Source organism: Panthera pardus, unplaced genomic scaffold (genome assembly GCF_024362965.1).
Source record: "Panthera pardus isolate Hobbes unplaced genomic scaffold, ASM2436296v1 HiC_scaffold_8, whole genome shotgun sequence".
NCBI classification, from domain to species: domain Eukaryota; kingdom Metazoa; phylum Chordata; class Mammalia; order Carnivora; family Felidae; genus Panthera; species Panthera pardus.
Window position 1 is genome coordinate 37,081,783 of NW_026527013.1, and position 27,232 is coordinate 37,109,014.

Consider the following 27,232-nt stretch of genomic DNA (forward strand, 5'->3'; position numbering starts at 1 on the left):
TGGTAAGTTCTCCTTTTTTATTTTTTGTAATAATTCGAGAAGAATAGATATCACCCCTTCTTTAAATGTTTGGTAGAATTCATCAGTGAAGCCAGCTGGCCCTGAACTCTTCTTGTGTTGGGGGAGATATTTTTTTTATTACTGATTCAGTTTCTTTCTGGTTTCAGATTTTATGTATCTTCCTGTTTCAGGTTTGGTAGTTTATGTGTTTCGAGGAATTTATCCATATTTCTCAGAGTGTCCAATTTGTTGCCTATAGTTTTCCCTAATATTATCTTCTAACTGTATTTCTGTGTTGTGGACTGTTATTTCTCCTGTCTTATTTGTGATTTTATTGATTTGAGTCCTTCCTCTCTTCTTTGTGAAAAGTCTGCCTAGGAGGTTTTCAAGTTGATTCCTGTTTTTAAAGAACCAGCCCCTGGTTTCACTGATTTGGTCTAGTGTTTTTCTAGTTTCTATTATCACTTATGTCTGCCTTAATCTTTATTATTTCCTTCTTTCTGCCGTCTTTAGGCTTGCATTGTCCTTTTTCTCATTCCTTTGGTTGTTAAGTTTCCATTGTTTGAGATTTTTCTGGCTCTGTCAGGTAGGCTTGTATTGCTATATATACTTCCATCTTAGACTGCTTTTGCCTCATTCCAAAGGTTTTTACCAGTGCATCTTCATTTTCATTTTCATTTTCATTTGTTTCAGTGTATTTTCTCATTGATTTCCTGGTTGACCCATTCGTTTCGTAGCATGTTGTTTAACCACCCTTTATTTGTGGCCTTTATTCACTTTTTCTTTCTTTCTTTCTTTCTTTCTTTCTTTCTTTCTTTCTTTCTTTCTTTCTTTCGTGTGGATGACTTCAAGTTTCCTAGTTTTGTGGTCAGAAAAGATGCTTGGTCTGATCTCTGTCTTTGGGTACCTGTGGAGGCCTGATTTGGGACCTAGAATGTGATCGATTCTGGAGAATGTCCCATGTGCACTTGAAAAAAATGTGCATTCTGCCATTTTAGTATGGGGTGTTCTGAATATATCTGTTAAACCCATCTGGTCCAGTGTGTCATTCAAAGCCATTGTTTCCTTGTTGATTTTCTGCTCAGAGGTTCTGTCTGTTGATGTGAGTGAAGTGTTAAAGACTTCTACCATCCTTACATTATTACAAATGAGTTTCTTTACATTTGTTAATTGTTTTATATATTCAGTGATTGTATGTTGGGTGCATAAAAATTTACAATCGTTGGATCTTCTTGTTTGGTTGTCCCCTTTATTATGAGACAGTGTCCGTCTTCATCTCTTGTTACAGCTTTATTTTTTTAAATTTAAGCTTTAGTTGACGTACAGTGCATGATTGGTTTCGGGAGTAGAATTTAGTGATTCATCAGTTACATACAACGCCCAGTGCTCATCACAACAAGTGCCCTCCTTAATACCCATCCCCCACCCATCTCCCTCCATCAACCCTCAGTTTTTGCTCTATCATTAAGAGACTCATATGGTTTGTTACCACTCTTCTCTTTTACTGCCCCTTCCCATGTTTTCATCTGTTTTGTTTCTTAAATTCCACACGAGTGAAATCATATATTTGTCTTTCTCTGATTGATATATTTCACTTAGCACAATACATTCTGGCTCTATTCACATCATTGCAGTTGGCAACATTTCATTCTTTTTGATGGCTGAGTAATATTCCATTTCATTTATATCTGCATTATATATATGTATGTATATACATATATATGTATGTATGTGTATACATATATACACACACACACACACACACCTACCCCACACCTCCTTTATACCTCATCGGTTGATGGACATTTGGGCTTTCTCCATAGTTTGGCTATTGTTGATAATGCTGGTATAGATATTGGGTGCATGCAATTTCACTATTAGGTATTTATCCAAAGGGTACAAAAATACAGTCTTGGTTTTAGAGTTTATTTTTCCTGATAGAAGTATTGCTACTGGCTTTCTTTTGACATTATTGGCATGAGAAATATTTCTTCATTCCCTCCCTTTAAGTCTGCAGATGAGTTTAGGTCCAAATAAGGCTTTGTAGGCAGCATCTAGATAGGTCTTGTTGTGTGTTTGTTTGTTTGTTTGTTTGCTTGCTTGCTTTTTTTTCCTCTTGTCTATTCTGACACCCTACCCGATGTCTTTTGATTGGAGCATTTAGTCCAATTACATTCAGAGTAATTATTGATAGATATATACTTAGTGCCATTTTATTAGTTTTTTTGCCATTGTTCCTTGATGTTTTCTCTGATCCTTTGTTGTCTGTATGACTTTTGGTCTTTCATTTCCACTCAAAGAGTCTTATATAAATATTCTTTTCTTTTGACTCCTATTACATTTATTTATTTATTTTTAATATTTATTTATTTATTTTTAAGTTCAAGCCCAAGTTAGTTATCTTATAGTGGAATACAGTTTCAGGAGTAGAATTTAGTGATCCATCAAGTACAAAAAATACCCAGTCCTCATCCCAAGTGACCCCCCTCATGCCCATCACCCATTTAGCCCATTCCCCTATTCATTAACCCTCCAGGAACCTTGCGTTCGTTCTCTATATTTAAGAGTCTCTTATCGTTTGACTCCCTCTGTGTGTCTTATTTCTGCTTTCCTCTCACTATGTTTATCACTTTTATTTCTTAAATTCCACAGATGAGAGAAATCATATGATGTGTGTCTTTCTCTGACATATTTTGCTTAGCATAATAGAGTCCAGTTCCATCCATGTTGTTGCAAATAGCAGTTTTCATTCTTTTTGATCACTGAGTAATATTCTACTATATCAGTATACCACATCTTCTTCATCCATTCATCAGTCAGTGGTCATTTGGGCTCTTTGCATAATTTAGCTTTTTTTGGTAATGCTTCTGTAAACATTGGAGTGCATGTGCCACTTCGAGTCAGCGTTTGTGTATCCCTTGGATAAATACCTAGTAGTGCAATTGCTGGGTCATTGTGTAGTTCTATTTTTAGTTTTTGTGATAAATCTCCATACTATTGTCCAGAGTAGCTACACCAGTTTTCATTCCCACCAGCATTGCCAAAGGGTTCCCTTTCTCTGCATCCTTGCCAGCACGTGTCATTGCCTGAGGTGTTAATTTTAGCCATTCTGATAGGTGTGAGGGGATATCTCCTTGTGGTTTTGATTTGTATTTCAGTGATGACGAGTGAGGTTGAGCAACTTTTCATGTGTGACCAATCTGGATGTCTTCTTTGTTAAAGTGTCTCTTCATGTCTTTTGCCCATGTCTTCATTGGATTATTTGTTTTTTGGGTGTTGAGTTTGATAATTCTTTATAGATTTTGGATATTAACCTCTTATGTGATATGTCACTTGCAAATATCTACTCCCATTTCATTCAGCTGCCTTTTAGTTTTGCTGATTGTGTCCTCTGCTGTGCAGAAGCTTTTTATCTTGAGGTCCCAATAGTTCATTTCTGTTTTTGTTTCCCTTGCTTCTGGGGACACGACAAGCAAGAAGTTGCTGTGGCCAGGATCAAAGAGGTAGGTTGCCTGTTTTCTCGTCTAGGATTTGGATGGTTTCCTGTCTTACATTTAGATCTTTCATCCATTTTGAGGTTGCGTGTGTATGGTTTCAGAACATGGTTCACGTTCATTCTTCTCACTCTCCACTTTTCCCAGTGCCATTTGCTGAAGAGACTCTTTTTGTCCATTGGATATTCTTCCCAGCTTTGTCAGAGATGAGTCGGCCATATGTTTGAGGGTCCACTTCTGGGTTCCCTATTCTGTTCCATTGATCTATGTGTCTGTTTTTGTGTCCGTACCATACTATCTTGATGATTACAGACTTGTAATACATGATAAAGTCCAGAATTGTGATGGCTCCCGCTTTGGTCTTCTTCTTCAAGATTACTTTGGGTATTCAGGGTCTTTTGTGGTTCCATACAAATTTTAGGATTGCTTGTTCTAGCTTCGAGAAGAGTGCTGGTGCAATTTTGATTGGGATTGCATTGAATGTGTCGATAGCTTTGGGTATTATTGACATTTTATCAGTATTTGTTCTTCCAATCCATGAGCATGGAATGTTTTTCCATTTCTTTCCATTTTCTTTTTCTGTCTTCAATTTCTTTCATAGACGTTCTGTTGTTTTTTCTTTTAATTTTGTTAATGTTTATTTTTGAGAGAGAGAGCAAGAGAGAGAGAGAGACAGAGCACATGAGCAGGGGAGGGGTAGAGAGAAGAGGGAGACACAGAATCTGAAACAGGCTCTGGGCTCCAAGCTGTCCGCACAGAACCCAATGTGGGGCTCGAACCCACAAACTGGGGAATAATGACCTGAGGTGACGTCGGTGCTTAACCGACTGAGCCACCCAGGCACCCCTCTATTCTTTTCAGGGTACTGGTCTTTTACCTCTTTGGTTAGGTTGATCCCTAGGTTTTTTATGGTTTTCAGTGCAATTGTAAATGAGATCAATTCCTTGATTTCTCTTTCTGCTGCTTCATTATTGGCATATAGAAATGCAATCAAATTCTGTATATTGATTTTATATCCTGAGGCTTTCCTGAATTCCTGTATGAGTCCTAGCAGTTTCTTGGTGGAGTCTTGTGGATTTTCCACGGAGAGTATTACGTCTGCGAGGAGGGAAAGTTGGACCCCTCCTTGCCAATTTGGACACCTTGTATTCTTTTTGTTGTCTGAATGCTGAGGCTAGGACTTCCAACAGTATGTCGAATAACAGTGGCCAGAGTGGACATCCCTGTCGTGTTCCTAACATTAGGGGTAAAGCTCTCAGTTTTTCCCTATTGAAGATGATATTGGCTGTGGGACTTTCGTATCTGGACTTTATGATGTTGAGGCACGATCCTTCTATCCCTCCTTTCATGAGGGTTTTTTTCCCATCAAGAGAGGATTCTGTATTTTGTCAAATGCTTTTTCTGCATCTATTGAGAGGATCATGTGGTTCTTATCCTTTCTTTTATCAATGTGATGTATCCCATCAGTTGATTAGCAGACATTGAATCAGTTGTGCATCCCAGGAATAAATCCCACCTCATTGTGGGGATTAATTCTTTTTATGTATTGTTGGATCCGGTGTGCTAATTTTTGTTGAGAATTTTTGCATCCAGGTTCATCAGGGAAGTTGGTCTGTAGTTTTCCTTTTTAGTGGGTTCTTTGTTCAGTTTGGAGTCAAGGCCATGCTGGCCTCATAAAATGAGTTTGGAAGTGTTCCTTCCATTTCTCTGGCCATAAGCTTATCTTATTCCTTCATTTGGGATGCATTCTTCTTGGCTTGGCATTTTGGCTGAGTATTTGCCTTCTCTGTGTTCCAAAAGCTCCTTATGTTACCTGCCTGTGAGATGAATGGCTTTATGAAGAGGATGTCATCTAGTGTACAGGGCCTGGCACATCAGGGAGTGTCTGTGGTGTGTGTTGCGTGCACTGTTTTGTGTTCTGGCTGCACTGTCCTTCAGGCCAGTTGTATGGGCAATGTATGGTCCTTGGCCAGAATGTGGTAAGTTTTATCTAGGTCTGCTCTGATCTGCTTGTTAAATGAGACTTGAATCGACTGCCACTAGAAGTGAAACCCTGCACAACTGTCTGGTCAAGAGAGGTGGTGTGGTCAGGGGCTTCTGCTGGTCTTCTGGAGAAGGGGCCAGCTCCTCTGGGACCGAGGCAAGCTTGACCTAGAAGGCCAGTCTCGCCAGAGCACAGGAAGGTGGGGCTTGGTGTAAGCAGGTTAGGCAGTCAGTGTGGGAATTGCCTTGTTTCCAGCAGGTGGCTCTGTGTTTATGCTGGGGGGCAGAGGAGGGAAATGGCGTCACCCAGCTCCTGTGTCCCAGCTCCTTTGTCCCCTCTTTTGACCACTGCCTCTCAGGGATCCTCCCCAAGATGAGTATATAATCTCCCCACTGTGTGCACCAGGCATTGTACAGATAACTGTTTCCATGCCATCTGCCTGCAAGTAGTTTGCTGCCTTCTCTCCAGGAGTAGGCCAGTGCCCTTAGGGATGTGTCCCAGCCAAGACTGCTAACCTTTGAAAGCCCATATTATTGGGGTGCTTGGATAGCTTGGTTAAGTGTCTGACTCTTGATAGTGGCTCAGATCATAAATTCGTTGTCATGGGATTCTTTCTCTCCCTCTCTCCCTGTCCCTCCCTTGCATGTGCTCTCTGTTTCTCTCAAAATAAATAAACTTAAATTAAAAATTAAAAAATTAGTGGCATGGAATACCTTATTTAAGCAAGATTGCCTCCCTGAGGGAATGGCAGGTGTCTATGAGTAAAATTTCTAGCACTGACCAGGCAATTATGTTGACTGGTTAAAGGTTACATTCCTGCAGGGATGAAACTAGGTTTGGTGATGTGGGGCCTTAATGTAAGTAACTCCATGATGGAACTATGATTTTTCTTAACATTCCAAACCCAAAGTTTTACACATCCATTTTTTATTAGAAATACAGCCCTAAATAATATTTAGCCACCTACTGCCGGCCCGATTTTCATATCCTGTGAAACTCTGACCATCTCCTAATCATAGATGAAGATCAACTCTATGGCTCTAAGATCTTTGTGGGTCTAAGTTACTTTGATACGTTACTAAGATCTTTGTGAGTCTAAGTTACTGCTGGACTTTTGAAATCTTTTACCCAGGGACCCCCAGCCAGGTTGCTGAGCCATCACGTAGGCACAGAAGCACCCTTTCCAAGTCACCTCTTCCTAAAGTGTTGTCTTTCCCTCTTGTACTTCTGGGTCTTATCCTTTGGCAAGTCACATATCCTCATGCAAACCTGTCAAAGTGGCCCAGAGAAAGCTGCTTGCCTGTGACTGCCACTTCATAGTCACATCTTTTCCTTCTGAAACCCCTTGAACTCCCTATCTTTCTTCCAGTCTTTGAATATCTCTTTGATTTGGAAATATTTGATTCTGTTGTATTCTTGCTAAAAATATGCATGAAAATGTTAAAGCAAGGATTCTTTAGAATAAGTGAGCCAGTCACAATGATTCATCTGGCCGTTTGTACACTTCTTTTTTGAAAATGTTCAGGCATAATATGAAGTACATCCTGTAAAATCTGAGTATCATTTATTATCTAGGATAACCACCTTTATGGAAAGCCACTCAATGACACGATCATTCAAGATCAGAAAAACACTTAATTTACATACCACATGATACAGTGGTATATATATATATATATATATATATATATATATATATATATATATATATATACATGTTATCTTAAAACATGTAAAGTAGATGTTTCTATGAATTGTACATCATTGTGGATTCGGTTTTCTGTAACATGAATGCTATTATTTAAATTAAACAATAGTAAGAACAACAAGAATAGGTAAATGTCAATCACTAGTAACTTATACTAGAACCAGTTTTATAATATTATGTGTTGAAAAAATAAAACCATGATTACTAATAATCTTTTCATTTATGATGGGTTTCTAGTTACCAAAAAAATTGGGAAGATAGTACTGAGTCTCCACATACATCAGACTGTTTTCTGACTCTTGATGGCCTATGAGTTGGTACATTATCACAATCAATATCCCGAAGAGATATGGTAGTATTAACTAAAATTTATATGTTTACTAGATTTCTTCGGTTTTAACCTCTTCTGTTCCAGACTCATCCCAGCTGGCACATTACATTCAGTCATCCTGTCTCCTTAGGCTCCACCTGGTCATGACGATGTTTAGATTTTCCATATTTTTCATAATCTGCAAAGTTTTGAGGGTACGCCTGCAGAATGTATTTTGTAGAATGATCCTTGGGTGGGATACGTCTAACGTTTGTTCATACGCTGAGGCCAGAGTTAATGTGTTTTGGAGCAGAAGATCCAGAGGCATCATGCCATCCTTAATTATCACTTCACCTAAAGGATGTTTACTCTGAAGATTGGGGTCTTTTGTGGTTCCATACACATTTTAGGACTGTTCGAGTTCTGTGAAAAATGCTGTTGGTATTTTGATGGAGATTGCATTAATTGTGTCAATTGCTTTGGGAAGTATAGACATTTTCACAATATTTGTACTTCCAATCCATGAGCATGGAATGTCCTTCCATTTCTTTGTGTCATCTTGAATTTCTTTCATCACTGTTTTATAGTTTTCAGAGTATAGGTTACTCACCACTTTGGTTAGATTTATTCATAGATATCTTATTATTTGGTGTGCACTGTAAATGGGACAGTTTTCTTAATTTCTCTTTCTACTGCTTCATGATTGTTGTCTAGAAATGCAACAGGTTTCTGTACAATGATTTTTTTATCCTCTGACATTGCTGAATTCATTGATCAGTTCTGGCAGTTATTCGGTGGACTCTTTAGGGTTTTCTATACATAGTGTCATGTAATCTGCAAAGTGTGAAAGTTTCACTTCTTCCAGATTTGGATTTGTTTTGTTTTGTTTTGTTTTGTCTGATTGCTATAGCTTGGAGTTCCAGTACTACATTTATGAAAAGTGGTGAGAGTAAACATCTTTGTCTTCTTCCTGACCTTAGAGGAGAAGCTCTCAGATTTTCTCCACTAAGGATGATGTTAACTGCGGGGGTTTCACAGATAACTTTTATTACGTTGAGGTATGTTCCCTGTAAACCTACTTGAGGGGGTTATAATCATGAATGGATGTTGTACTTTGCCAAATGCTTTTTTCTGCATGTATTGATATGACTGTATGTGTGGGTTTTTTTTTTTTGAAATGTTTATTCATTTTTGAAAGACAGAGACAGAATGTGAGTGGGGTAGGGGCAGAGAGAGAGGGAAACACAGAATTTGAAGCAGGCTCCAGGCTCTGAGCTGTCAGCAGAGAGCCCAACACAGGGCTTGAATCATGAACCATATGGTCATGACTTGAGCCAATGTCGAACGCTTCAAGGAATGAGCCACCTAGGAGCCCTGATCATATGGTTCTTATCCTTTCTCCCAGTTATGTAATGCATCACAGTGATTGATTTGTGAACATGGAACCACCTTGCAGCTTGGGAACAAATCCACTTAATTGTGGTGAATTATTTTCTTAAGGTATTTTTGAATTTGGTTGGTAGTATTTGATTCAGAATTTTTGCATCCATGCTCATCAAGGATATTGGTGTGGAGTTCTCTTTTTTAGTGGGCTCTTGATCTGGTTTTGGTATCAGGGTAATGCTGGCCTCATAGAATGAATTTGGAAGTTTTCCATCATTTTTTATATTTTGGAATATCTTAAGAAGATGAGGTCTTAACCCTGTTTTAACTGTTTGGTAGAGTTCACCTGTGAAGTCATCTGGTCCTAGACTTTTGATTGTTGAGAGTTTTTTGATTTCTGACTCAATTTGCTTGCTGGCTATTGTTCTGTTCATGTTTTCTTTTTCTGTTTCAGTTTATGTAACTTACATGTTTCTAGGAATTTATCTATTTCTTGTAAATTGTCCAAAGTTTTGACTTACAAGTTTTCATAATATTATCTTATGGTTGTTTGTATTTCTGAGGTGTTGGTTATGATTTCTCCTCTCTCATTTGTCATTTTATTTGATTCCATTCTGTTTTTTTCCCTCTGATACAAGCATTGCTACCCCAGCTTTCTTTTGACATTCATTTGCGTGATATTTCTCGACATCCTCTCGTTTTCATTCTGTAGGTGTCTTGAGGTCTAAAATGGGTCACTTGTAGACAGCATATAAATCTGTTTTGTTTTTTCATCCATTTTTACACCCTATGTCTTTTTATTGGAGCATTCATTCCATTTACATTCAAAGTAATTATTGATTTGTATGTATGTATTGCCATTTTATTACCTTTTTTGTTGTGGTTTTTCATGATTTTCTCGATCCTTTCTTGTCTTTCTCCTTTCATGTTTTCCTGATTTACTTTAGTGATATATTTTCTTTCTACTTATTCTCTGAATATTTATGGGTGGTTTTTGATATATGGTGACCATTAAGTTTTTACATAATTTCTTTGCTTTTATTCAGTTGATGGTCATTTACCTTTGAACCCATTATTTTCTCCTTCCTACTATGTTTTGGTACGTTATTATATTTTATATCCATTTTTGTGAGTTCCTCGACTGATTTTTTACAGAAATATTCATTTTCACTGGATTTGTGTTTTCTACCTCCCTTTTGTCACTTTTGGTCTCTCTGTTCCACTCAAAGAGTCCCTCTTAGTATTTCTTGCTGGACTGATTTAGTGGTACAAAATCTTTTAGTTTTTTTGGGGAGATTCCATGTCTCCTTCTGTTCTGAATGATAGCCTTTCAGGATAGTGTATTCTTGGCTGCTGATTTTTCCATTCAGCACTTTGAATATGTCATGTCACTTCCCTCTGGCTTGCCAAGATTCTGTTGACCAATATGTAGCTGTCCTTTGGTGGCTGGGGGCTATGCACCAGGGCAATCAGGGGCTCAAGGCTGTGCACAGAGTGCATCAGTGGCTGGAGACATGTGGCTGGGTGAGACCGATGAGGGTAGCCAGGGGTGCACAGCTGGGTGCGGTGCAGATGTGCACAGTGTGCAATGGCAGCTTTGCCTGCAGCTGGCCACACAGGGTGCCCATGCGGTTTGCACAAAGTTTGCCAAGGCCAGCAGGCTTGGAGTGGGTGAGCCCCCCAGAGAATGCTTGGGACTGGCACACAACTAGCACGTTAGGTAGCGAGTGTCCTTGCAGGTCCACTCCCTGGTAGGTGCCTCTGTGCTTAATCTGGGGGGAGGGGGGGGAGAAAAATGGTGACTGTGAACTCCCTCATTGTTGGAAAAGTCCCCCAACCACTCAGAAGTCAGCATGAGCAGATCTGTCTCCTGTTGCCTTGGCATTGTGTACAATGCCATGTTTACATTGCCTCTCTACACAGGCAGGGACCTGGCTCTCACTCATCCTCTTGGATCACCCAGTGCTGGGTCAGCTGACCTCCAAAGCTCCAGGATCCAAACTCAAGGGAATTCAGCCCCTCTGGGTTTTAAAGCCAACTGTTTTGGGGGTTAGTCTTGTTTGTGTGAGCTCCCTGGTGTGAGGGCTCACTTTCTCTGCCCTCTCTGCAGGCAGCCACCCTCCACCTTTCTGACCTTCCTAACCTTTCAGATACAGCTTCTATTTAGTGGTGGAGTTTGTTCTGCCACTCTCTGGATCCCTTTGTGGTTTATGGACTTGGATGTGGATGTTATGTAGTTGAAAACATGGGACAGGGTGAGCTCAGGGTCCTCCTACTCTGCTATTACTAATTTTTTTACATGCCTTCATCTTTTGAATTTTTGAGACATGGTCAGACAGACTCCTATCACCCATGCACTTCAGGATTAGAAAGGAACTTTCCCACATTTTCTCCTAGCATTTCATGTTTGAAACTCTCTTTAATGAGGTATGATTTACATATAACAAATAGCCTCAAGTTAAAGGGTATAATTTGATGCGACTTGATCTCATGGGTACAGCACCATGAAGTCATATGGTTTCTCTCTAAACCTTAAGTCATGATCCCTTTGTGTCTAATGCCAATGTTGTTTTTGAAGTAAGGACTACATTTTTTTTTAACATTTGCAGATATTGCCCAGGTGTCTGAATGCCTGCACTGGGGTACCTCCTTTTCTGATGGACTGGATTCTCGTAAGTACTGCAGTCGGTCTACCTTTGGACTTTATCCTGTGTTGTATCTTTCAGTCTGTTCACTTAATTTTGTTGCAGTACTTTAATGTTGAGGGATTCATAATTGGATTAATTTTCACTAAATGGTATGAGCTGCCGTTCCAATTATGACAGAAAGCACGGGCTTCCCGTGTTAGGTACTCACGAGCAAGGCTGATATCCTGGGCACTTGAGCTGAGAATGTCACTCTGTCTTTTTGCCATCCTTCTTCCCTATCCTTGAGGCAAGAATCTCCTTTTGTTCACACAGAAATGTAGGTGAAGTCAGCAGAGAAAGGTCCCTTCTTTTCTCTTCCCTTTGTCTCTCAAACTCCCTGTCACTACCTTCTGCCCGTCCCTTTCTCTGACTCAATCCCCCAGGTCCACTGCTCCAATCCAGCCATGATCAGGGTGTCCTCCAGCTGCTGGCTTCTGCTCTGGCCATCCCTCAGTGAGGAAACTGCAGGAGGATTATGTAGTTCATGGGTCTGATCAAGAAATCTCTGCTCCTCAGAGCACTCCTGCACGTGGTGCTGTCTGGGGAGACCTGGCATCCTGGGCGAGGGTCTGACTCCATTTGTGGCCTCCTCACTCCTCTCCCACCATCACTGCTGGTCCCTCATCCTTCCCCACCATTAGAACTCAGCCATTTCCTAGGGGCAGATACCTGTCTATCTGACTCCGAGGCACCAGGGAGTCAGTGAATATTTCTAAAATAAATGAACATAAACACCCCATAAATCTAGACACAGGAAGTTCCCACCACCCTGGAAAACTCCCTCAGGCTCTCTTGCACAAAGGGTGATGTTGCTACTATCCTCTGTCGCCGCCATTTCTGCCAGCTTGTTCCCTGTGTGTACAGGAACCCCAATGTGTGCACTCAATGGGGAGTGAGAGTGGATGGTCCTAGAAGCAGACGCTGACACAGAATGGTGAAAGGTGTATTAGGGGACAGTAGGAAGGACAAAGTGGAGGGGACAGGATGGGCAGGGAAAGCATTCAGGCAGATCTGACACCTTCTTAAAATAGATACATAATCACTGTCATCTGTCACCGCGCACAGTCCTCTTGAAATTTCAAAATAGTTGTCCTATAAGGCAAAGAGATTTAGGGTTATTTCCGTCTTATCTTATGTTTTCCTACATGCATTCTGTCTTCTGTAGTTTATCTGTGGCCTCAGATGAACACTTTAGTGTGTGGCTGCATCTGTGAGTCTATACGTAATGGAAAATGATTGTCTTCAGATCTAGATCTGTGAATGTACACATTCTCATAATGATTTTTTCTTTCTTTGTCTGGTAGGGCCCGAATTTTAATAGAAAAATGAGGGACCTTGTCTTATTGTTTAAAACGGCGATTCCCAATCCCTGGGCTGAGGTGTTAACAGTCTTAGTTTAACAAACTCCCATGACCATCTTTTTTTGATGATCATTGTGTGGAGATATCTTAATTGAAACTGTGAGAAGGGTGAATGGACACTTCCCAGAGATTTTGCAGAGGCTTTACGTATTTAATGTCTTCTTTTTATAATGTTCTTGGAAACAAATATTACCCCTGTTTTCACCGATACCACAGCTGAGGCTCTGTGTAGGTCCCACTGAGAACTGGTATTAGGGCTGAGCCAGCAGGAACACAGGCAAAGCCTCAGGATATTGTGAGAGAAGTCTGAGGAGATGATTCCACATTGAGGAGGTCCAGAAAGAATGAGGCAAGGTAGGAGACTTCCAAGTGGAGTGTGGTGTCATCCTCCTTGATGTATTCCAGGAACACACTGGAAAAGGTCCTCACCCATAAGCACGCTTAGCTTCTAAAGTTACCACAAAGAGATGCCAGGTGGAAAACAGGGAAGCCCGTAGACTCGGGGTAAAGGTTTTGCATTTGGAAACAAAAACAAAAACAAAAGAGCAGACATACCACACGACACACAAACCAGAGACAATGGCAGGAGAGTGTGCTGTACAGAAAGATGTGGCTGTCCGTAAGGACTCAGAACTGAAAATGGCCACAGCATTTACCTTGTGCTTCTTGGCAGTTTTGGCAGAGCCAGGGTTGATGTCACTCTTGGGAGTGTCACCTGCTTCTGGATCTGCAAAAAGCCCTAGAAGGGATGGAGGTTTATTCTGATTTGAGTCGACTGTTTGGAGATCAAAAACAAAAAAAACCCTCCCCTCATTCTTCCAACAACTTAAACTCTTTGCCCCAGTCAGATCCCAAATCACGTGCAGAGGGTATCCCACATGCCTCAGGTGATCCCCAAGAAGAACTTGAAGAACCATCCCTTATAACTTGATGAAGACGCGTAAAAGCCCCGATTCAGATGTGTTCATCACTCACCGAACAACGAGGGATGGCTGGGGGTGCAACTAGATGGACACACATTAGGCTGTGCCTCATGCCTCACAGAGCCCAGCACGTGGCATGTGTACAGGGCATGTCTGCTGAAGCGCTATGCCTGCTTTTCTGCATACAGCCCCAATCCTTCTCCACGAGAGACACCTGTACCAACACATGGTGGGGGGAATGACAAAGATGAGATCATGAGAAACTTGAGGAATGTGGTAATGGCAGCAGACACATTCCCCTTGCATCACAATGGTCTGTGGTACGGCCTCTGCACCTTGGCCAAAGAGCTAACAGCAACAAAAATAAGATGGGTGTGTTTTACAAGTCAACTTCTAGTGCTCAGATCATCTTACCAAGTGTTGCAGGTGGAGGGGTTCAGGGCCACCAAGGTTCAGGAGGTGGACGTGCCTAATGGTCCATGGGGGTGGGGCGCCTCTAGGGTAGGGCATGCAGACTCGTCCAGTTAACGGAGGAGGTCCCCATGGATCCACACTGTCCTGCAGAACAGAAGTGACAGCTACGTGCCTATGCCAGACAAGAGAACCAATACCAAAAGCAGCTGTAACCCAGAGAAGAACGTATCAGCACCTGCCACCTTCTCTGCTACCAGGATCCAAGAGAGTAGCATCAGTACCTGAAAACTCTGTCCCTGCCACTGGATACCACCTACAGCTTGGGGTAGTAGATGCAAGAGGTGGAACTGCTGTCACCACACATCACTGCCCATGTCTGTGGAAGTAAAATGGCAAGGGTCCTGTCCTAGAGGGTTAACAGAAGTAATTACATAGTAATTAAGCAGCATTCTCCAGACAGGCAGGCATCTATGTCCCAGTTCACCCTGCATCCCTCCTCTGCAGTGACTCCTGATGCTCTGTTTTTGGTATATTAAGAACACAACAAATTGAGTGCAGATAAATGGCTCATATTCTGCTCATGGAATCACAGCTTCTCCTGGCAAAAAGTTCTGCAGCCAGACCCTCACTTTGTCTCCTCTGCTCCTCTCCCTGAAAAGAGTCTTCCCTCTTGAAGTGTTGTCAAAGGCCTCTGAGACCTCTGGGGAGTGGAGGATGCCTGGGATCTTGCAGGGGAATGAGAGTCTTCTGTGAGGAACAAGTGACTTGTGGTGAATGTCTCCAAAGCTCAGATGTGTTCATCTTAATTCATAGGGAATTCTGACTTTAAGCATACTACAGGACACAGAGTAATTAAGTCCTACAGAAACAAAAGAGGTAAAAATTCACATAACAGCTTTAATGCAAGTGTTTTGGTATAAAACTCCTGGGATGTGTCATGAGACTGTATCAGCTCTAACAGTGACTGGGGACACAACCAGAAACTGCTCATATAAACATAATTGAAGGACACAATGTTCAGATTATTTTTACCTAAGGTATAGCTGGAAGGATTCCAGACAGCTCATTTACCAAATGAGTGATGACATTGATTTTATCTGAGACCACTCTAAATGGCACAGGGCACAAAATATAAAGTTGGAGTCATGATGTCGTTTTGCACTTTTGAATTTTAAACAATATGGCAGACTCTCTACCAGGTTAATCTCCTAGCCAGAATCAAGAAAGGAAGACACAGCAGCCACACTGTTCCCACAGAGGTGAGGTCTGGAAGGGGTCACCCAGGCCAGGAGACTTCCGTTTGGAGTGTGGGGTCATCCTCCTCTCGTTATTTCCTGAAACGCACGGAAAAACCTTAAGGTACTCAGTCTCTAAGCACTTTTGGCTTCTCAACTTACCACAGAAAGCTGACAGACTAAAAGCTGAGAAGCCTGTGGGCTCCTGGGTTATGAGTGTACATTTAGAAAACAAAGAACAAACGGACGTATCACACAACACGCAAAACGAGACAAGGCCAGCAGAGCATGCTGTACAGAAAGATGAGGGTTTCCCGAAAGAGTTACAACCGAGAATGGCCCCAGCATTTACCTTGTCCTTGACTGCATTCTTGGTACAGTCAGAGCTGCTGTAACTCACAGAGGTTTCAGCAGTTTCTGGATCTACTAAAGACCCTAGAAGGGACAGAGGTTTATTCTGCTTTAGAGGACCATGTGGAATGGAAACAATCCCTCATCTCATTCCTCAAATATCTTAAACTTTTCCCTACACTCAGGTCCCTGACCAGAGGCAGAGGGTATCCCACATGCCTCAGGTGACCCCCAAGGATAAGGGAGAGAACCATCCCCTCCCCTTGATAAAGACCTCACGGTGCCCTAGTTCATGTTGTTTTGTAGTTAATCAAATAACTCTGGGCAGTTCAGGCTCAACTAGCAATCTAGAATTCATCAGTAAAACGGAGGTTTCTCAGTATATATACATCATGGGAAATCACCATTTCATTACAGATTCAGAATAAATATGAGGACGCTTGGGTGACTGTCAGTTAAGCATCTGACTCTTGATTTTGGCTCAGGTCATGATCTCACAGCTTGTGAGATTGAGCCCCGTGTTGGGATTTTCACAGCTCAGAGCCTGCTCGGGACTCTATATCTCCCTGTGTCTCTGCCCCTCCCTCACTTGAATGGTCCCTCTTTCTTTATATAAACAATTTTAAAATATCAAAATCTGTACCACCCAGGGGAGAGAGACCGGGAACACCCATAGAAATAGGTAGGTTTCTTTAGATTGGCAACACCACATTCACAGAGCTGGATCTGGAAGGCCCCAGTAGTCTGGAACAACCCTTGTATTGAGGCAGAATCATCCCCCAAGAATAACTCTAGTCAAAATAGAATTTATTCTTTTCCTTTGAGACTACAAAGGAGGAAATTTCTTGGTCGTCTTTATTAGATTTTTTCTCCTGTACCTGTGCTGCATCTCATAGGTGAGTTTAGCTCTCTTTCCCTACCTTATCTCTGAGTTTTCCATAAACTAACTTTTCTTGCATTTTCCGCCTGCCCCTGGTCATGGCCATTGTCTATGAGAACACAGTGAAGAGTAACACGGACATGTTACTGGACAGTAACATGCAGAAGAATGAAACTGGACCACTTTCTTACACAATACACAAAAATAAACTAAAAATGAATGAAATACCTAAATGTTAGACAGGAAACCATCAAAACCATAGAGGAGAAAACAGGCAACAACCTCTTTGACCTCAGCTGCAGCAATTTCTTGCTCCACACGTCTATGAAGGCAAGGGAAATAAGAGCAAAAATGAACAATTGGGGCCTCATCAAGATAAAAACCTTCTGCACTGCAAAGGAAACAATCAACAAAACTAAAAGGCAACTGATGGAATGGGAGAAGATATTTGCAAATGACAGATAAAGGGTTAATATCCAAAATCTATAAAGAACTTACCAACCTCAATACCCAAAAAGAAGTAATCTAGTGAAGAAATGGGCAGAAGACATGAATAGACACTTTTCCAAAGAAGACATCCGTATGGCCGACAGACACATGAAAAGATGTTCAACATCACTCATCATCAGGGATATACAAATCAAAATCACATTGAGATACCACACACCAGTCAGAGTGGCTAAAGTTAACAACTCAGGAAACAAGAGATGTTGGCGAGAATGTGGAGAAACAGGAACCCCCTTGCATTGTCAGTGGGAATGCAAACTGGTGCAGTCGCTCTGGAAGATAGTGTGGAGGTTCCTCAAAAAACTAAAAATAGAACCACCCTATGACCCTGCAGTAGCGCTACTAGGAATTTATCCAACGGATACAGGAGAGCTGATTCATAGGGGCACATGTATCCCACTGTTTATAGCAATGCTTTCAACAATACCCAAATTATGGAAAGAGCCCAAATGTCCATCAACTGATCAACGGATAAAGATGTGGGTTAAATATATAATGGAATACTACTTGGCAATAAGAAAGAATGAAATCCTGCCATTTGCAACAACATGGATGGAATTGGAGGGTATAATCAGAGAAAGACATCATATGCTTTCACTCACATGCGGAACTTGAGAAACTTAACAGAAGACCATGGGGGAAGGGAAAGGGGAAAAAATAGTTTCAGAGAGGGAGGCAAACCATAAGAGATTCTTGAATATGGAGAAAAAAACTGAGGGTTGATGTGGGGGGTGGGGAGAGGGGGAAAATGAGTGATGGGCATTGAGGAGGGCACTTGTTGGGATGAGCACTGGTGTTGTATGTAAGCGATGAATCACGGAAGTATGTTATCTAACTTGACAATTTTTTTTAAAAAAAGGAATCAGTTACTAATATTAGCAGCTAGACAGCTGCCAGATGTTTCAAGTGTACCAGATGTTTCAAGACTGAGGATGGTTTATATTCATATCAATATGGCCCATCTTTGGTGCATCTGATCATTGTGCTGACAGCCCCTGCTCTCTTGCAGACAGTGGCCACTCAAAGATGGTGTATGTTTCCCACCAGCACGCATTTTAGTGACCTCAGTTCTGAGAGCTGAAGAAACAAATGGTATACATTGTGGAGGCTACTTTATAGAAAGGTTCAGTTGCACAAAATTAAAGCTTCGTATGTGAATTCGTGTGAATTGCATTGTGCATGTATTTGCTCCTAAAATACTGGTAAGTCTAGTTTTTGTGAAATGATATGTGTTCTTTTGTTTTGATGACCATATCCAGGACTTTTGTATTCTTTTCATAAATTAATTTTCATAGTTGTTATTGATTGATTTAGGTGCAATACTGTGAAATAGGAACGTGAATTCCTTTCATTCGCTGTTTGACAAGTGTATTCAAGGAAATCTTGAATCTAAAATCTCATAGATATCATCAGATCTTTATTTACTTCAGAAATCTGACATTTTGGGCTGTGATTTGGTATCCAAGTAAGCATTAAAAAGAAACGTCAATGTGTTTAGGAAGCGAAAAAGAAGTACATTCTTTTTGGAATAATAGTCCCATATTTATAATAGTGACTACCGATCTCTCTCAGTTATGTCCCTATCTGTAAACATCTATCTATATAACATTCTCATTTGTATCTCTAGTACATTTTTTATTGTTACTTTCTCCCATTTTTCCATAAATTTTGGGCATATTTTTGGAGATATTCCAAAGGAGCTTATTTAGGTACTTTATGAATGTACGATAGAAGTCATTGACTTCTTATCTACCATATATTTAACATTATGTATTTTTCTATTTTAAATTTGTTTATAAATTTTTAAGTTAACTATTTAGAAAGTATTTGGGGGGGGGCTGGCGCCTGGGTGGCTCAGTCGGTTGAGCATCCAACTTCGGCTCAGGTCATGATCTCACGGTTCGTGGGTTCAAGCCCCACATCGGGCTCTGTGCTGACAGCTCACATCCTGGAGCCTACTTCAGAGTCTGTGTCTCCCTCTCTCTCTGCCCCTCCCCTGCTCACGCTCTGTCTCTCTGTCTCTCAAAAATAAATAAATGTAAAAAAAATTAAAAAAAAAAAAAAAGAAAGTGTTTGGAATGTTTTTGTCAGCAAAATAAAATCCCTAAATGTTGCCTGTTATAGTTTTCCTATAGTTTTAGTGTGGTGTAATTTATGTACAATAACATCTTTTTAAAGGAAATGATTTGTTGACATTTGACATATGTAAGGAGTAATGAAGCTATCACCACGGTAAAAGAGTAAACACACTCCATCACTCCCAAAAGTTTGCTCCTGCTCCTTTCTAAGCTGTCCTCCTCCTTTGAGGAAGCAATTGAAAGCCTCCTGGAGATTGGTTGAGGGTTTGTAAAGATGATTCTTTGTGACAGATATATTGTAAATGTTTTTGATGGATTCCTTGTTGTTTCCAGTATTATTTCAGCTTCTCTATATTTTAGCCTACCATTTCTCTCTTGGCTCTGATGTGTTTGGAATTCTGTGGAAACATGACATTATTACAGCCTCCCTGGGAATTTGTGCATTTCTAATTCGCCTCTGGAGAACTGTACTTGCTGTGAGTATACTAAAGTACCTTATATTTTTAAAATCATAAATAAGCAGAAAATTTTATGCTCACTGTACCTTTATATGCACTCAGTATTACAAATTTCCCTCTAATCTGTTCAATTTTCACTATCATTTAGATTGAACTAGTTAAAAATTTCTGTAGGAATGTCTTCTTTGATCCATATATTTTTTAAGTTCAAGTATAATGTACATACAATGTAATATTAGATTCAGGTGTGCATTATGATTCTGCAATTCTTTACATTTCTCAGTGCTCATCACCATAAGTGTACTCTTGATCTCCTTCACCTCTTTTGCCCATCCCCCCACCAACCTCCCCTCTAACCCATGCGTTCTTTAGAAGCTTATTTAATCTACAATGTTTTTGTCATTTTCCAGCAATCTTTCTGTTTGTGAGGTCTAATTTGATTCATCCGTGGTCTGAGAACATACTTCCTATGATTTCTTTTATTGTGGTTGTTCAGATGTATCTTATGATCGCAAATATGGCCTACCTCAGTGAATGTTCTATGTGAGCTTGACAGGAACGTATAATCTTCTGTTGGATGAAGTATTCTACAGATGGTAATGGATCAAGTTGATTGGTGATGCTGTTCAGGTCATCTGTGATCTTACTAAATGTCTGTATGCTGGATCTGTTGGTGTCTGATAGAGGGTATTTGAATTCTCCAGCTGTAGTAATGGATTCAGCTCTTTCTACCAGCAGTTCTGTCAGTGTTGGCCTTGTGTATCTTGACACATCGGTTGTTAATGCATGCACATTGGAAATTGTTGCGTCTTTTTGGAGAACTGACTTTTTTTTACCATTGAAGTAATGCCAGTCATTATCCCTGACAATTTTCCTTACTCTGTAGTGTGTTTGAAGGATAATTTCACTGGCTACAGATAGTTTGATGTTTCTTTTAACACTTGAAATATTCCATTCTTCTTGATTATGTGGTTTATGAAAAGAAGTCTCAGGTATTTCTTATCCTTGTTCCTCTTGGGTAAGGTGTTGTTGCTCCCCTCTCTCCTTACACCCCCAACCCCTGCTCTAGATTTCCAAAGCTGTTTTAATTATCCGTAGTTGAATCTTATATATTAAGTGTAGTTGGTGGGGTTTTTGTTGTTGTTAGTGGTTTGTATGTTTGTCTTGGGTATTTGTCCTACTTTTGATTTTTTGAGCATCCTGGATCTGTGATTTGGTGACTACTATTTATTTTGGAAAATCCTCAGTCATTATTGCTTCAAATATCTCTTCTCCATTGTCCTGGTATTCCTAAAATGTGTGTGTTACACATTTTGCAATTATCCCACTGGTCTTGGGTTTTCTGTGCCATATTTTTAATTATTTTCTTTGTGTTTCCTTTTTGGAAGGTACTACTGGCATTTCTTTAGGCTCAAGGATTCTTTCCTCAGCTATGTTGAGTCTCTTAACCCATCAAAGGCATTTTTTATTTCTGTTACGGTGCTCTGGATATCTCAAATCTCTTTATTTATTTATTTTTTAAATACATATAACTTATTGTCAAATTGGTTTCCACACAACACCCAGTGCTCATCCCAAAAGATGCCCTCTTCAGTGCCCATCACCTCCCCTCCCCTCCCTCCCACCCCCATCAAACCTCAGTTTGTTCTCAGTTTTTAAGGTCTCTTAATGCTTTGGCTCTCTCCCACTCAAACCTCTTTTTTTTTTCCTTCCCCTCCCCCATGGGTTTCTGTTACGTTTCTCAGGATCCACATGAGAGTGAAAACATATGGTATCTGTCTTTCTCTGTATGGCTTATTTCACGTAGCATCCACGTTGCTACAAAGGGCCATATTTCATCCTTTCTCATTGCCACGTAGTACTCCATTGTGTATATAAACCACAATTTCTTTATCCATTCAACGGTTGATGGACATTTAGGCTTTTTCCACAATTTGGCTATTGTTGAGAGTGCTGCTATAAACATTGGGGTACAAGTTCCCCTATGCATCAGTAACTCCTGTATCCCTTGGGTAAATTCCTAGCAGTGCTACTGCTGGGTCATAGGGTAGGTCTATTTTCAATTTTTTGAGGAACCTCCACACTGCTTTCCAGAGAGGCTGCACTAGTTTGCATTCCACCAACAGTGCAAGAGGGTTCCTGTTTCTCCACATCCTCGCCAGCATCTATAGTCTCCTGATTTGTTCATTTTGGCCACTCTGACTGGCGTGAGGTGATATCTGAGTGTGGTTTTGATTTTTATTTCCCTGATGAGGAGCGACGTTGAGCATCTTTTCGTGTGCCTGTTGGCCATCTGATGTCTTCTTTAGAGAAGCGTCTGTTCATGGTTCCTGCCCATTTCTTCACTGGATTATTTGTTTTTCGGGTGTGGAGCTTGGTGAGCTCTTAATAGATTTTGGATACTAGCCCTTTGTCCGATATGTCATTTGCAAATATCTTTTCCCATTCCATTGGTTGCCTTTTAGTTTTGTTGGTTGTTTCCTTTGCTGTGCAGAAGCTTTTTATCTTCATAAGGTCCCAGTAGTTCATTTTTGCTTTTAATTCTTACCTTGCCTTTGGGGGATGTGTCAAGTAAGAAATTGCTACGACTGAGGTCAGAGAGGTCTTTTCCTGCTTTCTCCTCTAGGGTTTGGATGGTTTCCTGTCTCACATTCAGGTCCTTTATCCATTTTGAGTTTATTTTTGTGAATGGTGTGAGAAAGTGGTCTAGTTTCATCCTTCTGCATGTTGCTGTCCAGTTCTCCCAGCACCATTTGTTAAAGAGACTGTCTTTTTTCCACTGGATATTCCTTCCTGCTTTGTCAAAGATTAGTTGTCCATACTTTTGTGGGTCTAGTTATGGGGTTTCTATTCTATTCCATTGGTCTATGTGTCTGTTTTTGTGCCAATACCATGCTGTCTTGATGATTACAGCTTTGTAGTAGAGGCTAAAGTCTGGGATTGTGATGCCTCCTGCTTTGGTCTTCTTCTTCAAAATTACTTTAGCTATTGGGGGCCTTTGGTGGTTCCATATGAATTTTAGAATTGCTTGTTCTAGTTTCAAGAAGAATGCTGGTGCAATTTTGATTGGGATTGCATTGAATGTGTAGATAACTTTGGGTAGTATTGACATTTTGACAATATTTATTCTTCCAATCCATGAGCACTGAATGTTTTCCCATTGCTTTGTATCTTCTTCAATTACCTTCATAAGCTTTCTATAGTTTTCAGCATACAGATCTTTTACATCTCTGGTTAGATTTATTCCTAGGTATTTTATGCTTCTTGGTGCAATTGTGAATGGGATCAGTTTCTTTATTTGTCTTTCTGTTGCTTCATTGTTAGTGTATAAGAATGCAACTGATTTCTGTACATTGATTTTGTATCCTGCAACTTTGCTGAATTCATGAGTCAGTTCTAGCAGACTTTTGGTGGAGTCTATTGGATTTTCCATGTATAATATCATGTCATCTGCAAAAAGCGAAAGCTTGACTTCATCTTTGCCAATTTTGATGCCTTTGAGTTCCTTTTGTTGTCTGATTGCTGATGCCAGAACTTCCAGCACTATGTTAAACAACAGCGGTGAGAGTGGACATCCCTGTCGTGTTCCTGATCTCAGGGGGAAAGTTCTCAGTTTTTCCCCATTGAGGATGATGTTAGCTGTGGGCTTTTCATAAATGGCTTTTATGATGTTTAAGTATGTTCCTTCTATCCTTTCTCAAGGGTTTTTATTAAGAAAGGGTGCTGGATTTTGTCAAAGGCCTTTTCTGCATCGATTGACAGGATCATATGGTTCTTCTCTTTTTTTTTGTTAATGTGATGTATCACATTGATTTGCGAATGTTGAACCAGCCCTGCATCCCAGGAATGAATCCCACTTGATCATGGTGAATAATTCTTTTTATATGCTGTTGAATTCGATTTGCTAGTATCTTATTGAGAATTTTTGCATCCATATTCATCAGGGATATTGGCCTGTGGTTGTCTTTTTTTGCTGGGCCTCTGTCTGGCTTAGGAATCAAAGTAATACTGGCTTCATAGAATGAGTCTGGAAGTTTTCCTTCCCTTTCTATTTCTTGGAATAGCTTGAGAAGGATAGGTATTATCTCTGCTTTAAACGTCTGGTAGAACTCCCCTGGGAAGCCACCTGGCCCTGGACTCTTATTTGTTGGGAGATTTTTGATAACCGATTCAATTTCTTCGCTGGTTATGGGTCTGTTCAAGCTTTCTGTTTCCTCCTGATTGAGTTTTGGAAGCGTGTGGGTGTTTAGGAATTTGTCCATTTCTTCCAGGTTTTCCAGCTTGTTGGCATATAATTTTTCATAGTATTCCCTGATAATTGCTTGTCTTTCTGAGGGATTGCTCGTAACAATTCCATTTTCATTCATGATTTCATCTATTTGGGTCATCTCCCTTTTCTTTTTGAGAAGCATGGCTAGAGGTTTATCAATTTTGTTTATTTTTTCAAAAAAACAACTCTTGGTTTCATTGATCTGCTCTACAGTTTTTTTAGATTCTGTATTGTTTATTTCTGGTCTGATCTTTATTATTTCTCTTCTTCTGCTGGGTTTGGGGTGTCTTTGCTGCTCTGCTTCTATTTCCTTTAGGTGTGCTGTTAGATTTTGTATTTGGGATTTTTCTTGTTTCTTGAGATAGGCCTGGATTGCAATGTATTTTCCTCTCAGGACTGCCTTCGCTGCATCTCAAATCACTTTAAAATCTTAGAGGTTCAACTGTCTGCTTACATTCACCATCTCTTCTTGCATGTTGTCCACTTTTTTCATTATCTGCATTATCATAGGAATGGAAGTGGTTTTAAGTTCCCAGGATGATAATTCCTACATCTCTGCCATAGGAAGTGTAATTCTAATGCTTGCTATCTGTGTTCAAACTGTGTGGTTTTTACTTTACTATGCCTTGTAAGTTGTGTTGAAAGGCAAACGTTATGTGCTGGTAAAGGAACTGAGGTAAATAGGACATGAGTGTGAGGTTTTTCTATTTATCTGGCTAGGGGTTAGTCTGAATTTACTCCCAGGTGAGACAGGAAGGCGAGAGCCCTGGAGTTGAGTATTTTCCCTCACCTGTATTGCTTACTCTTTGGGAAATCCCCAGTTAGGCTCTTCGTTCCTCTTGAGGGCAGATCTTTTCTGGAAGAACAGAATACTTTGGAATTTATTTCTAAATGAGTATTTGCCCCTCTCCCTGCCACTGTAGAAAACTTGCCTTCACACAGAAACACAAATATTAAGTATTTGGTGTGTTCATATTCCTTTTCACTTCCCCGCCTGTGGGGCTGGGTGACAAGGGACAGGGAAGCTCAGAGGTTCCTAAGTGGCTTTTTGATAGCATGATGATATTCTAATATCCTGGCAAGAGTTTAGGGCTGGCCTCAGCCTCTCATCATCCTTTAAAACTTTAGAATGGGGAAATATGTTAATGGTGTCAAAACCGGGTCATGCCTAGATTTGATTGAGCTAGAATTTATCAGGAGAACTGAGGTCTGCAGAGCTCTTTTTGCTCTTTTTTTAAACATCAACTGTTATTTCTGTTGTTGCTTGTGCTTTAGCTCTAGCCGTGTTTTATTCTTTTTCTCATTTGGTGGCTTTTATTTTGTTTGTAGTAGTCTGGAAAAAATCATGGCACCTGATGTGCTATAACCCTGTATGAATTCAGCAGACAGACAACTCCATGTAATATTTCAGAAGAGCTTTCTAGAGAATAAAAGAGGCATATCTTAGCTCAAAGGTTTTGCCCACCCTTCCTCTGTCCCTCCCTCCCTCCCTTCCTTCCTGTTTCTTTATTTCAGGATTTCAAAATAATCCTAGTTCTAAACTTCAGTGTGGATACTGGATTTAAAAAAAAATAAGTCATGTTACTTCACAATTTCTGTTAAAGAGCACAACGTAAATAGCTTTTTTTTTTTAACAGAAAATTTGTTCATTTAACATAAACAAATTTTCTGTTAAAAAAAAAAAGCTATTTACGTTGTGCTCTTTAACAGAAATTGTGAAGTAACATGACTTATTTTTTTTTAAATCCAGTATCCACACTGAAGTTTAGAACTAGGATTATTTTGAAATCCTGAAATAAAGAAACAGGAAGGAAGGGAGGGAGGGAGGGACAGAGGAAGGGTGGGCAAAACCTTTGAGCTAAGATATGCCTCTTTTATTCTCTAGAAAGCTCTTCTGAAATATTACATGGAGTTGTCTGTCTGCTGAATTCATACAGGGTTATAGCACATCAGGTGCCATGATTTTTTCCAGACTACTACAAACAAAATAAAAGCCACCAAATGAGAAAAAGAATAAAACACGGCTAGAGCTAAAGCACAAGCAACAACAGAAATAACAGTTGATGTTTAAAAAAAGAGCAAAAAGAGCTCTGCAGACCTCAGTTCTCCTGATAAATTCTAGCTCAATCAAATCTAGGCATGACCCGGTTTTGACACCATTAACATATTTCCCCATTCTAAAGTTTTAAAGGATGATGAGAGGCTGAGGCCAGCCCTAAACTCTTGCCAGGATATTAGAATATCATCATGCTATCAAAAAGCCACTTAGGAACCTCTGAGCTTCCCTGTCCCTTGTCACCCAGCCCCACAGGCGGGGAAGTGAAAAGGAATATGAACACACCAAATACTTAATATTTGTGTTTCTGTGTGAAGGCAAGTTTTCTACAGTGGCAGGGAGAGGGGCAAATACTCATTTAGAAATAAATTCCAAAGTATTCTGTTCTTCCAGAAAAGATCTGCCCTCAAGAGGAACGAAGAGCCTAACTGGGGATTTCCCAAAGAGTAAGCAATACAGGTGAGGGAAAATACTCAACTCCAGGGCTCTCGCCTTCCTGTCTCACCTGGGAGTAAATTCAGACTAACCCCTAGCCAGATAAATAGAAAAACCTCACACTCATGTCCTATTTACCTCAGTTCCTTTACCAGCACATAACGTTTGCCTTTCAACACAACTTACAAGGCATAGTAAAGTAAAAACCACACAGTTTGAACACAGATAGCAAGCATTAGAATTACACTTCCTATGGCAGAGATGTAGGAATTATCATCCTGGGAACTTAAAACCACTTCCATTCCTATGATAATGCAGATAATGAAAAAAGTGGACAACATGCAAGAAGAGATGGTGAATGTAAGCAGACAGTTGAACCTCTAAGATTTTAAAGTGATTTGAGATGCAGCGAAGGCAGTCCTGAGAGGAAAATACATTGCAATCCAGGCCTATCTCAAGAAACAAGAAAAATCCCAAATACAAAATCTAACAGCACACCTAAAGGAAATAGAAGCAGAGCAGCAAAGACACCCCAAACCCAGCAGAAGAAGAGAAATAATAAAGATCAGACCAGAAATAAACAATACAGAATCTAAAAAAACTGTAGAGCAGATCAATGAAACCAAGAGTTGTTTTTTTGAAAAAATAAACAAAATTGATAAACCTCTAGCCATGCTTCTCAAAAAGAAAAGGGAGAT

At 40.2% G+C, this 27,232-nt stretch overlaps 1 pseudogene; it reads left to right on the forward strand.

Moving 5' to 3' along the window:
- The window catches only part of LOC109261379 (protein shisa-9-like), a 72,667-nt pseudogene extending 46,589 nt beyond the window's left edge, over positions 1 to 26,078 (forward strand).
- The last annotated feature ends 1,154 nt before the right edge of the window (positions 26,079 to 27,232 follow it).